Here is a 14,192-nt window from a genome sequence, read left to right as displayed (position 1 = left end):
ATTCCTTTCATTAATGTAGTAAATGTCTGCATCATCATTGTAAGGATGTCTTTGACTATATTTGTCTCATACTTCAATTTGTTTTCCCAGATCTATGACCATTCTATCAATTTCTTCTGTGGAAGGCACATGTGTCCCATGAAGAAGACTGTTGGATGTTGGGAAAATCTCTTCTCTATATTTTTCTCTGTCTTTTGTGTGTTTCCATGTCAAGTTTGGTCTGACGGTGATACTGGTGATACTGGTGATACTGGTGTAACTGGGCAGCAGCATAATCTGAAAATACAAGATTAGGGTTTTTTTCACTTCTTTTTCCTCTCCCCGCTTTCTGCATCTTCTGCACTTATCTCCAGCAACTTCACCTTCTCATAGTCTTCCCCTCTTGCTGCACATTCCTTTTTCTTTCCTTCTTGTAGTTCCCATTCTAAATGGGCTTTTTTGGCTTCCCAATTTGCAAATAATTTAAGTCTTTTATCTTCTTCCACAGCTTCCTGGTGATTTAATTTATGAGCTTTGTTCTGCTTCAGATGCAGCTCCTGGAATTTTTTCAGCCTCTGTTCGTGCTTCTGGGCGGCCAGCTTCACTGCCGCTGTGCAAGACCCCTCCTCTGCAATGTCCACTCGAGCCGTCTTGACTTTAGTCACAGCCTCCAGTATACAAACCCCTCTTCCTACTTCCGGCAACAACACAGAACACAGAAACAGGTTAAAATATGTATATTGTATATTTTACCTGTATCTGCTCTAGATGTCTTTCATTACGGTCATCATCTATGTAGTTATCTGAGAAATTATTTCTGATTTGATTTTTTTTCATCTGCTTTGTTACTTTTGCTGCTAGCACTTCAGACTGTCCAGGTGAGTGGCTTTTGAATTGTTATAACTCATTGCCCCCTGGGTTTGCCTTTGGTGAGCAGGGAGTCTGAGTTTGCATCTTGCTTAAGTGTCTTCTCATTTTCTTCTCTATCTTTCTCTCTCTCTCTTTTAAGTTTAATTCTTGGATTGATGCTTGTAAGTTGCTTATGACAGATAACTTTATTCCTATTATTTAGAACCCTTAGGAAATATCTGCTCCTCAGAGATGTCTTCTATGTGTATCTGGTTTATGGATTTTGAGTTTGTTGCAAGATCCTACCCCTTCAATTTATTGTGGACAAGAGTTGCTGTCTACTTGACCTAGCCCCTGGTTTTGTGTATATGTGCTGCTGAAGCAAGTATGAGCCCCTGTTTTTTTGCCATTGGCCTATAGTATTATTTATAACCCTAAGGCAACCCCAGTCTTGGTATACCAGGAAGAACAACTGATTAGAACAGTTATGTCACCTTGGATAAGCAATACAATCAGCAATAATAATAGTATCAAATACAGCTTAGAAAATGACAAACTGTGGTAATTATCTATTTGCCATATTTAACCATATAAAGTATATTTATGGTAACATAACAAAATCTAAAACAAACCAGAAAATTGTATATGCTAAATATGCCCTCAATAAGACAATTTTACCTACAGAGGAGACAATTTAAAAAGAGTTACTGGGGGAAATAGAGAAATAGAAGAGGAAGCGATTAGAAGCGAGGCTGAGGATAAAGGAAGTTTATGTGCACTTTGGGAAACTGGTGAAGGAAGAAGGGAAAGAGAGAAGAAAGACATAAAAACGACAGAACAATACCAACAAAGTAGGAACAATATTCACACTCATGTAAAAAGAACAGATAGTCAAGAAAAAAGCAAACAAAAACAAACCAAGAAAAGAAAAAAACAAAAATAAAAGAATATTAGAAAAATATGTCTACTTCAGGACATATCTCTGCTGGTAGACAGAGTGGGCAGACAGAGCCCAGATCCATGTTGATTAATCCCAGCAAGCTACCTGTAGGTTCTTGGCAAGGTAGTGGATGATACTAGCAAATCTGCACTTTAGTTCCACTGATGTTCAAGCTGATTTCTGACTGTGAGTCTGGAACTCAATTTGTTTAACCTACAACACTGTGTGCCTCCTGTAGGTTTGAACTTGGCTCCTTGACCTCTTGCTGACTTGAACTCAGTTGCACCTGATCCTGTCACTGGGCTCCTCTAGATGGAGCCAGCCCACAGCTGCTCTGAGTTCTCTCAGTTGGCTTTTCTCCAAGATGGCTATTGGCCAATGACCCTCTCCTGGAGGATGTCTAAACCTGAATAACTCACCAGCCACTCAAGTCGGCTACATCTCTGTTCCACTGTTGCATTTCTCTGGAGGGTTGCTCCTGGTGCATTTCTCTTAGTGGGTTGCCCACAGTCACTGTGCATCTGCATGTTTGAGCTGCCCCTTCAACACAATGAGTAAGGGCTCAAAGAAAAAGCACCACTTGCCACCTCCATCTACTGCATTTAAATCTCTCTTTTCACTCTCTGCGTGGGAGTCAATTCTTGTTTTAGATTGCTGAGTCCTGGGGATCTACTTCTTTCCTTCTTTTCCTTTGTGATGCTATGTTCCAGCATCTGGACACCAAATCTCAGAGGGGTTGTTTCTCTGATATTCACCACTCTACCATCTTCCTGGAAGTCTTTTAAAGCTGACTTCTTATTCATTATCATTAGAATTTTAAATTTGAATTTAGAAGGTGTAAGCAATATATGTATGGGTTTCAGCTATTACACAAATAACTGTGTGTGTGTGTACTGGGGAGTGAATTTGGGACCTTGCGCTTGCAAGGCTGGTGGGGGAACCACTGAGCTAAATCCCCAGCCAAGAAATGACTTTTTAATATTATTTATTCAAGAAAAAGTTGAGGGCTAGCTAGATAAGATACAACATAATGACTTTAACTTAGGTATAAAATACAATGTGTTCTATGTCATACAGTTCAGTAAAAAGACAATATTTGTGAGTGGATATTACTGTGTCCTCCCCCATTCATATAGTGTTACCTATGACAATGTGATAGTGAGATGGATCCTTTAGGAGGTGATTGGGTAACCAGGGTTATGCCCACATGAATGGGATCAGTGCTGTTAGGAAAGAGCTCAAGGGAGCTAGCCAGGCTTTTCTGCCCTTCTGCCATATATGGACACTTATTAGGTGTCATCCATGGGAAATGGCCTTTTACCAGATACTGAACCCACTAGCAACTTGATCTTGGACATCCCAGCCTTCCAAACTGTAAGAGATAAATTCCTATCATATATGCACTATCCAGCTGGAGGTATTTTGTGATAGTAGCATAAATGGGTGGAAATAGATATACACAGCCATCCCTTTTATATAAAATTAGAATAAAACAGTGATTAAGAGCACAAGTTGTAAACCTAGAATTTTGGGGCTTATGTCTGACCTCTGTGACTTCCTAACAACATTCCTGTGGCAAGTTCTTTAAACTTTCTGACCTTCTACTTCCTTATTTAGAAAAATGGGATTAGAAGTGGTAACTACCTCATGAGATTGTTGTTAGGACTTTAAATGAGTTCATGCAAGTAAGTCACCCAGGACAGTAGTTAACTGGGAAAAAAAGGAGAGTCAAAACAACAACAACAACAAAAACAAATCAGGAGCATCATCAAAGGTGGCAAGAGAGTAGGGAAGACAGAGGTCTAGATGGACAAAGATGTACAATCCACTAAGGCAAGGCTCCTCAACCTCTGGAACTGGCACAAATTCATGGCCAGTTAGGAACTGGACATGGCAGGAGGTGAGCAGTGGGGGAGTGTGAAGCTTCATCTGTATTTACAACCATTCCCCATCACTTGCATTACCCTCTGAGTTCTGCCACCTGTCAGATGAGCATCATTTGATTCTCTTAGGAATGTGAATTGTACTGTGAAGTTGGCATGTGAAGGGTCTGGGCTGCACACTCTTTGTGAGAGTATAATGCCTGTTTATCTGAGCTGGATATGAGTAGTGATGCTAGCATTGGGGAGTGGATGAAACAGATTTATATTAGCAGAGCGTTTGACAGCACACAGACTGTAATAAGTCACTTTTTTGCAGATTCATATAAAAATCTAATCAGTGAGTAGCAAGGGACCGTTAAATTGCATCTGGTGGCCGGCTTTATGTTAGAATCCAGTACTTATTTTATTCTGCATATGGCCTGCTCATTATTTCATTTACCATTTCTATCAGAATCTTTCTCCCTGCCACTGCACACTTTTTCTGATACAGTAAATCCACAGCTAATCCTAGCCAAAGTGAATAAAAAACATGTCATTGGAAATCTTTGGAATAGGAGAAAGCAGATGATGATGCAGTAGAAAACTCTTAAGACTGCCAGCAAAAGAAAGCTGCATTTAAAATAAAATACCGAGTCCTACTTAAATTATGGGTTCATTGCTTCAGGTGATTCACATTTTCCAAGCCCATTTTGTGTAACATATGGCAACTGGCTATCCACTGAAGCTATGATGCCTTCAAAACTGTATGGCCAAGAGGAGATTCAGCCCCTGAATTAAAAGATAAGTCTTCGGAGTCTTTCAAAAGAGCAAAAGGGTAAACATGTAGAACAAAAGCAATTGCTGAAGACCACTGCTTCATCAAAGTGTCTGCACTGAGAACATTCTTAGTGCCTAACTGCATTGCTAAAGCTAAGAAGCCCTTTACTATTGGCAAATAGTTGGTCCTGCCTGCTGCTAAGAACATTTATCATGAGCTTTTAGCAGCAGCTACAATTCAAAAGGTGGCCCTTGCTCCTCTTTCAACTAGTACCATAACTGGATGAATTAAGAAAATGAAGAGGATATTGAGGCACACTTATTAAAGAGGTTTAATGAGTCATGGTGTCCTTGAGAATGGTTTGAAGGGATCAAAACTGTAAGCTCAATCAATAGTGTACTAGATGCCAGATACTTGTGCTGATTTACTCAAGTTAGCACATCTGGAACAGCAGCTATCCTTGACATTGCCTGATTCAGTGTATGCCATTGTTCTTGGCAATTCTCCCAGGGATGTGGGGAATCACTTTTAGTTTCCAATCCAGAATGTGGTTAAGGGACTTCCAAAGGTTTCCATTTGGCCTTCCTACAGTAGTAGTTTGCTTTGTATGTGCCTGTGTGGAGATGAGACCAGGTTCCCAGCATGTTTATGTCATCAATACATTAACCAAAGAATAACCATGGAGTGGGGCCTGGATGATTTTATAAGGGTCAAAACTTCATTTATCATTAAGCGCTATAGATTTTCATCTGATTGTTGATCTCCAGCGGTGTTTGGGCTCCAGAATTAGCACTCATTCAGAGCTAATATCTAGAATTCCTCAAAGATTTACAACATCTTTAATTTTTCTACATAAAAAGGTCGAGTCTTCAGTCAAATCTTCCTAGCAAAGTGCCCACATCTTTGTTTATCCAAAGAGCAAGTATAAATATATGCATACCCCTCTTATTAAAAAAAATGGCTTACAGTCTGACAGACACACCGCTTAGATCTGTCTTCAAAAGTAATTGCTTGGACAGACAGCTGGACTGATAGAAGGTGACTGACAGACAGCCGAGCTGGTGCACCTTTGGATCTGCTGCAGTGTCGCCCCAGGCTGTTGCTAGCTGGTGGCTGACTATGGTGGGACATGGAGGCCAGGCCGTCCTTCCGATGCAGCTACAATAGTTTTGGCTCTGGGGCTCCCCATCAGCCTGCCGGGCTTTGCTCAGAGCTGCCCTGAAGATGGACACTCCCTTTCCTCTGCCTCCCCCTTTCCCTCCTTGCAGGGTCAGGTCAGCAGGCTCCGTCCTCCTATGCTTGACCCTCTTGCCCTCCTTTATCCTCCATGGCTGTTTCTCCCAATTCACTTCTCACACCCTGGCATCTGTTTTCTTAGTGGACCTGAAATGACCACAGAAATCAACTAGTTGTACAAAAGAAATCCATTTACTATCAGAATATTAACAAATATAAGATTTATTGGCTTTGAGCGGTGTAATTTTTGCTTTTGCCTTGTAACAAAATATGTTTTTTGTTTTTGTTTTTTTTTTGGTACCAGGGATGGTCCTTGCACTTGCAAGGCAGGCCACCGAACCGCTGAGCTAAATCCCTGGCCCACAGAATGTGTTTTTAAAAACTAATTAAATATGTCATACATAAAAGGCCTGACTAGAGTTGAGGTTTTTCTCCCCTCATAAAAATGTCTATGCTCCAAGTGGGAAAGAATCGCTTTTTAAAGTATTTATTTATTTATTTATTTATTTTCTGGTACTGGGGATCGAAGTCAGGACTTTGTGCTTTTGAGACAGGCACAGCACCATTGAGCTAAATCCCCAGCCCATGGATCACTTTTTAATACTAAATTTTTTGTTGCCAAGTTTTGTTTTTTGTTTTTGGGTTTTTTTTGGGGGGTGGTGCTGAGGGCTGAGCCCAGGGCCTCACACATGCTAAGCACATGCTTTGTCCCTGAGCTACAGTCCAGCCCCTGAATATAAAAATTTTAAAGCAGATCCAGGAAAGAGTTTAAATTCCTAGACTGGGAGCAGAAACCAAGAACCCTGGCGCATTTACCCATTTGTCAGTCTCTGTGGTCTTTACCTTACTTTTTGTTTTGCTTCCTGCTTTATATAATAAGGTGCTAATGTGTCAAAAATAAAAAATGTGGGGTTTGTGTGGTGCTCTCAACAGGCTTCTTGAAAAATATTTTTTCTCCTTTCGAGTGTCAGTTAAAATTGAATTTGGCATTGTTTGCCCTTTCTCACCCAGGCGTTGGGGTCAGGCTCCTGTCTGAACTGAGCAATGCGGTGATGGACAGCTCTGTAGAGGGCATTATCGCAGCTTAGGCAGATAAGCAAAAGGCGCAGTTGTGTTTCTCTCCTCCCACAGCACCTGCTCCGGCATTTGCTTCTTTTTTTATGTTCTAGCTTGCTCTGTAAATTTTTTATGATGATGTAATTGATGGTTATTAGAGAGAGATTTGGGTTTTAGAAACTAGGGTATGATGGTTTGATACAGCAGGGATTAAAAGCCACGTAAGCTTCAGCCAGAGTCATTGCCAACTCTTCTTTTTCTTTCTCTCTTTTTTAACCTAATTCAGAAATAGAGATCTTGCTGTTTCTCGATGCTTTAGCCTTTCATTCAATAATAATAATAATGCATTTAATCATAGAAGAATCTAAAACATTCGCCTTGTAATATAACAAGTCTAGGCGCTAAATCAGCAGAAACCCCGCAAGATATACTCAACTTGAACAAAACAATGACAAAAACCAGATCTTAAAGCCAGTAAAGGAAATCTTGTATATATTTAATTTTACATGATAGTAATAATGAGAGACAAAGAAGGAACAGCCCTAAGTTTAGAGCTGAGAACTCAATGATGGTATAAGCTTAAGAGAAAGTAAGATACTCATAGAATGGTATCGTGCTTCTCTGCCAAGGAAAAGGACACTAGTATTTGTTGTATTTGACCAATCCTTTTGTTGGACACATTTTTATATGTATGTATTTTTATATGTATTATCTTGGCCCTCCCTGACCCCAGAAAGGCTGTCATCTCAATTTATCAATGAGTAAACTAGAGTTTTGAGAAATTAAGTAGTTGAAAAACTTGTGATCTTTGAGATTGCCTGATGTGTTCATGGTCCCTGGGGGATCTAAACTCTGGCCTGCCTGACTTTAGTTTGTGGAGGAAGAATGATCATAGTACTATAAAGGATAAAGCAAACACTGGGAAGAGGAACTAACACCTGAGACAGCCAGGTATCGAGGTCCCATGTAGAGCCAGAAGTGACCAGGCTCTTCGCAGTCACCCACTATGTACTGACCAGGATGTGTCGGTCCTAACTAGGCTTGGAGAGGCCTTCAAGATGCAGTCATTGGGACCGGGGATTTAGCTCAGTGGCACTGCACCTGTCTTGAAAGCACGAGGTCCTGAGTTCGATCCCTGGTATTGAGAAAAACAAATGCAGTCACTGGAATGGCAGTGAAGAAAAGGAGAAGATTTGAGATGAAGATATGTTGTCCCACCGTTCGTAAGCCTGGTCATAATTTGAGTAACTGATTGACTTTGAGACATTTTGAACCTTTAATTGCCTGGGTGTAGTGGATTGACTAATGGTCAACTTGTAACCCCTAGCTGAACTGAATCGGTGTGGTCTGGGCGTGGGGGATCCCCCTGAGGATTGTTACCAATAGTCATAAAAAGAGAACTGGAGGGAAGAGCTTGGCCTGTTGATTTTCTAGGAGAAGCTCGGTGTGAATAGTTTTCTTGATGCAAACTAGGCTGTTCTCGTCCGAGGAGGAGCTCAGGACCTCACTGTCACTGGGAATGGCTGCTGTTTTCATCTGATCTTCACCATGAGCTTCACTTCTTGGCTCCAATGTGGATTCCTCTACTTGGTGGCACAAATCCTTCATCTCACTCTGTAGATTTTCTGGCTTCCACCAGTGGCCTTTGGGCCTTCCAGGTGCAGATCCTCAATACAGACAAGCATGAGACATCGCTGTGGGCTCTAGTTCACTGGCTGGACTCGAGGAGGACACTGCTGTGGACTCTAAGCCTTTAGCTGGACTTGTGCGGAAAACTGCTGGGATCTAGGCCCTCAGCTGAATCCTTTGGGCTTCTGGTGTGCAGTTAATTTCTTGCACTCCTTTGCATTTGACTTTTTGGGTAATTATCATAAAAGAATCTTAGGAATTATGTATCCATATTTAATGTATCCCCTTGCCAAATCCTGCTGACTACAACACTAGGTTTGAGGATTTTTAAGACTAGACTTTTGAGAAATGAGCTGGTTGTAAGGCTGACTTTCAAGGGGAGAATACAATTTTTCAGTATCTGACATTGGAAATGAGAATGAGGAGTTGGGGCTTCACTTGGGTTGACTCCATTATTCGAGGAGGTGGTACAGTAAGGAAAAACAACCAGCAGATGGTATTTGAATTCACATAAAAGAGTATGAGTAGTGAGCAATCTATTGAGAGCCAGACCCAGTTAAGCATTTAGAAGACTACACACAGACGCCTAGAAAAGTGTGCTGTCAACTACAAAGCAGAGTAAGAGGGTTTCATCAGAAAGGCTGAGATTAATTTTTATTTTATCTTATTGGCCAAGATTTGGTAAGAGTGAAGGGGGAGGAGATGTTCTATATACATGGGGACATTCCTACATACCGATAGTGAAAATATAAGTTGGTACAACATCTGCAGAGAGAGTATTTGATGGCATCTTATAATTGCAGATTCACATTCTCTAATTTAATATGGCCAGTTCTAGGATTTGATCTTGTAGAAGTACTCATGTACACAGTGCTGAATGTACAAAGATATCCATTGCAGCATTCTGGAAAAAAGCAAACAAATTGTAGAATTTCTTCTCTGGAGCAGGATTTATATACTTTCCCCTTAGGGCTTTGTATCAGTCAGTGCTTATTAGAGAAATAGATTTAATGCAAGATATCCAAACATATAAGAACTTACAAGATTGGCTTACAATGGCCGCCCACAGAGTCAGGTGTGGAAGGGTGCAAAAGGGCTGTGCTGGAGATCTGACGGCCTGGACCTCAGTGTAGTGTCCCGTGTGAGTCTGTATCGGGAGATAAAGAGTCTGTGGTGGAATAACCACCAAGGTGAAGACAACAGCCAAGGTGAAGGTGAAGACCAGAGAGAGCGCCTCCAAAGAAACAGAAGTGAGCCTTCCTTCTTCATTTCCCTTTTATTCCATTCAAGTGGAAAGCCTATTGATTGAGGTGGGTCTTCTGTCCTCAGTAAATCCCTTCAGCCATACCTAGAGCTATGCTGATTCAAATTAGTTGGGCACTTCTTACTCAAGTTGATGCAATCAGTTAACTGCCACAGGCTTTTTTTTTTTTGATACTGGGGATAGAACTTGGGACCTTGTGTTTCCAAGGCGGGCAATCACAGGCTTTTAATAGTGATCACATATGTATACTTTTTCATTTTAAAATTGATTAACTCACGACTACTATGATAAAGCAAAGATCATGTATAATTAAATATATAATTTATACATAGATATTGACATCATTTTAGACTACAGGTTCTGGTCATCTCTTCCAGAGCTGACAAAGCCAATCTCTTTTGAGGAAGGTGGACATTAGAAGATGGGGAGAGAGGGAGGGGCTTCTGATTGTGAGCTGCATAACAAGCTTTATGCATGGTCCCCCGTTTAAATTTCAGAGTGTCTCTGAAAATGCTTTCCTTTTAATCCCAATGTCTTAATCCCTCCACTCACCTATAACATTATATTGAGGTCAGAATAACTTCCAGTATGTCAAAGACTGGAGCTGGGTTTAATGGAATAGGCAAGGTAATGAACAGTTCAATAGCTTGGGGAAGGACTGAGGTTTAGGATGAGATGTATCAAGAAGATGAAATATGTCAAGTTTCATCTGGTAAAGTTTTGACAAGATCTCATCTAAAGAGCTTCGTCATTGACACACACAGACTTAAACTTTTTTTCGCAAAAATTATAGCTAACTCATAATCCATTCTTACTGTGTTCCCAAACTTTATTTTTATATGCCTTAGTTCACTGTTTCTCACAAGACCTCTATGAAATGGCTCCTATTCTAATCTCAGTTTTATACCGAAGGGAAGAGGCTTGAAGAGGAAGTGATTTGATCTTGTACTCAGAACTACTTCTGCCCTGTGTCTCTCTGTCCCCCTCATTGGGTTTCTGTGACATCAGGTGAGTTTTTGTGTGAAAATACTTTGAAAAACAAAAAGCTCTAGATATTTGAAATCTGGTTCTCAAGAGATAGAAAATGAGGGTTGGGGTGGGGGAAGGGAAAGGAGGGAATAGGATTAAAAAAAAAAAAGAATGGAAGAAAAAATGGAAACCAAGCTTTTGCAAATGTGGAAAGGATTGAAGATGACGGAGAGGAATGGGAAAAAAAAAGAATTAAGTTTGTTAGGTACAGGTACAGATTCCTTATGATGAATGTGATCATTATGCATGGCAAACATGCCAATATAAATTACTTTTTAAAAGAAGATGGAAAATATTCACTCACTGAGGCTAAGACAAGAGGATCACAAGTTTGAGCCTAGCCAGGGCAACTTGGTGACTTAGTGAGACTATCTTTTAAAAATGTGGTACCAGGGATCAAGCTCAGGGCCTTGCACTTGCAAAGCTGGCAGTAGAGCAACTGAGCTAAATCCCCAGCTGTCTCACATTGTTTTAAAAAAGGGGGCAGGGCTGGGACATGGCTCAGTGCAGAAGCCCTAGGCTCAAGCCCCAGTACCACCAAAAAAAAAAAAAAAAACCCCAACAAAAAAAAATGTATGCTCTACTCTGTGAAACAGTTTTTAAATATAGCACTTAGAAGCTGGATGCTGTTGGAGCTAAAATATCAAATTAAAGGAATACTTTTGGTTGCCAAAATAATTACTAAGCAAAATACAATGATGAAGTTTTTTTTTAAATGGCCTTATCATTATTGTTATTATTATTCTTTTGTTGGTACCAGGAATTGAACTTGGGTCCTTGGGAGGCAGGTGGAGGAACCATTGAGCTAAATCCCAAGCCCTGAAATGGTCTTTTTGATGGGCGCTATTTTTTTGTACAGCTGAACACTGCGATTGCATTGCCACATTTTATAGAACAATCCCTGGAATGGGGTTAACCTGGCTAAGAAAGGATAATTACATGGCCTAGTAGACTGTTCCTACTTGCACTGCTACCGAAGGCCTTGGAAAGCATATCTGCATTTACCTAATGTGCTGAAAATGCCCAGGAGCCTTTGCCAGGGATGCATTCTCTAGTTGCAGACTGGATTCATTACTTTTTCAGAGCCATCAAACCAACCATGGGCGATTGAGCATGCCACATTTCAGGCAGAATTTAATTCACCCGACATATTCACTCCTGTGTTCCACAAATGAGACCAATACACTTCCATCAGAAGGCTGCTGTCACAAAGACCATAAATGGGGGACTGATGTCCGTGGTGAGTTCTTGATCATACTCCTGGTAAAAGCTGGCCCCAAAATTTGTCAAGGACATCCAGTTCCTATTTTGTTTTTCAGGACTAGGCATTGAACCTCGGGCCTTTGCACTGAGCTACACCCCCAGCACTTTTAAAATTTTTTATTTATTTTGAGATAGTAAAGACTTGCTAAGTCACTAAATTGCCCAGTTGGGGCTCAAACTTGTGATTTTCCTACCTCAGCCTCCCCGAGTGCTGGGATTACACGTGTATATCACCATACCTGGCCTCCAGTTCCTATCTTCTGCATTCATATTGTATGTACTTTTTCCATATGTGCTATATCTATAATAAAAACCTTTAATTATATTTATAATATTTTTTAAAGGTACAGGATATATTCTTGAATGAACCTTGATAATTTTGGCCTGGTAAATTGAATTATATATGCTCTCATAATACAAAGCATTGTTATGGTTTATATCTAGATGTCCCCCAAAACACTCATATGCTCATAAGTGGGGCTTTGGTTTTGTTTTGTTTTCTCTTTTTGGTACTGGGGAGCCAACTCAGCACCTTGTACTTGCCTTGCAGGTGTGGTGCCACTGAGCCACCTCTCCAGCCCGTAGGTGATTGAAAGGAGGCATTGCTATAGTTAAGCTAAACTTGATGTTAGGATCTGAACAGGGCCCTGTCAGAAAAGGCGGCTCCCTGGGGCCGTGACCTGGAAGGGTGTGTCGCTCTCCCCTGCACCCTTCCTGGCTCTGTATTCTGGCTGCTGTGATGGGAGCAGCTTTCCTCTTGCCAGTCCCTTCCACTTTGACATTGACAATGCAAGAACTGAAACTTCTAAAACATGAGCCAAAGTAAACTTGTCCCCTTTTATATGGATATCAGGTATTTTGTTCCATCAAAGCCAAGTGAATATGACACATTTTATTTATTTTTGTTTGTTTGGTTTTTGTTTGTTTGTTTTTTGAGACAGGGTCTCACTATGTAGTCCAGGCTGGTCTCGAACTAATAAGACACATTTTATATCGGTCTGTCTGTCTGTCTGTCTGTCTGTCTCCTTGTTGCATAGAGGTGATAGATAAAATTAGAAAAAGAAAGTGAGACTTTGAACATGTTGCACACATCCCTGATTTGGAGAACAGAAAAGGGAAAACGTATTACCACATCCACCCAAGTTTCAGCAGGACATTATATTTGCATAATTCAATGATGGTTTTCAGGAACTGTAAAAGACCTTAGAATTTAATCTACTGCTAAGCTAACAGGTTAACCTGCTGTTATCTTTTGATTGTGGCCCCCAAAGTTCATATGTTGACGATTGAATCCCCAAGGCCACAACGTCAGGAGGGGACTAGTGAGAAATGATTAGGTCACCAAAATTCTGCCATCATGAATGAATTTGTGTCTTTATTGTGTGAATGCATTAGTTTTTGAGAGATCAGGCTTGTTTTAAAAGCTAGGTTGGACTTTCCTTGCTCTCTTATCGTTCCTTCTATCACAGGATGGCACCACACAAAGGCCCTTCCTAGATGTGGACCCCTCAATCTTGGGCTTCCAGCCCCCAGCACTTTTTTTTTTTTTGGTACTGGGGACCTTGGACTTGCGAGGCAGGTGGTGGTACCACTGAGCTAAATCCCCAGCCCAATATATTTTCTTTATGAAGTACCCAGTCTGCAGGATTCTGTTTTAATCATGCAAAATAGACCCTTGCCACACCTTTTTGGATGTAGATAAATGACACGAAACTCTTGATCAGAGACAGAGGATTTAAAAAAACTCTTACCATAGTGAATTTCTACCTTAGTTGGCAGAAGAGTTAACTAGTTATAGAATTTTTAGAAGTGGATCAAGTTAGTACTTGAAATCCCTAATAAATGTATTGTACAGTAAAATATTAAATGCAGAAAATCTGTTTCCCACATTGCTCTTTAAATAGACCCTTATAGATCATTTGATGAAAGCTTGTAAAGCAAATACCAGCTTTTTGGATGGCAAACTAGAAGCTGAAATAGAATATAAAGGAATCCAAAGTAAATCACTTGAATTTAGTCATAGCACTTAACTTTCTCAACACAATTCTTCAGAAGGACAGGGTTAGTAAAATGTGTTAATTACAAGTTCATAATTTTTATCAGCTTTTATTAATCTAACATTCTACTGTGAAGAAAAAAGTTACAGCAAATGAGAAAGCACTCAGTCGAGAATTCTCCTGGTGTTTTCTACAATATCACATAGAATCCATGTGGTTTAATCAATGTAAAACAGTACCATTAAATTCTCATTCTAGAAATCACTGTGTCTTGTCTGCTATAAGTATAGTGTGTGTGTATATATATATA

The 14,192-nt window shown here is 40.3% G+C and overlaps 1 protein-coding gene and 1 pseudogene across 1 annotated transcript in view; one reads left to right on the top strand and one right to left on the bottom strand.

The window, feature by feature from the left end:
- Positions 1-14,192, top strand: part of Shroom3 (shroom family member 3) — a 301,418-nt gene that overhangs the window by 31,335 nt on the left and 255,891 nt on the right. The window lies entirely within an intron of this gene.
- The window catches only part of LOC104859339, a 25,631-nt pseudogene that overhangs the window by 203 nt on the left and 11,236 nt on the right, over positions 1-14,192 (bottom strand).

Source organism: Fukomys damarensis, unplaced genomic scaffold (assembly GCF_012274545.1).
Source record: "Fukomys damarensis isolate Sample0158 unplaced genomic scaffold, DMR_v1.0_HiC HiC_scaffold_32, whole genome shotgun sequence".
NCBI lineage: Eukaryota > Metazoa > Chordata > Mammalia > Rodentia > Bathyergidae > Fukomys > Fukomys damarensis.
Note: the sequence above shows the minus strand (reverse complement) of the source record. Positions and strands in the feature narration are given on the sequence as shown.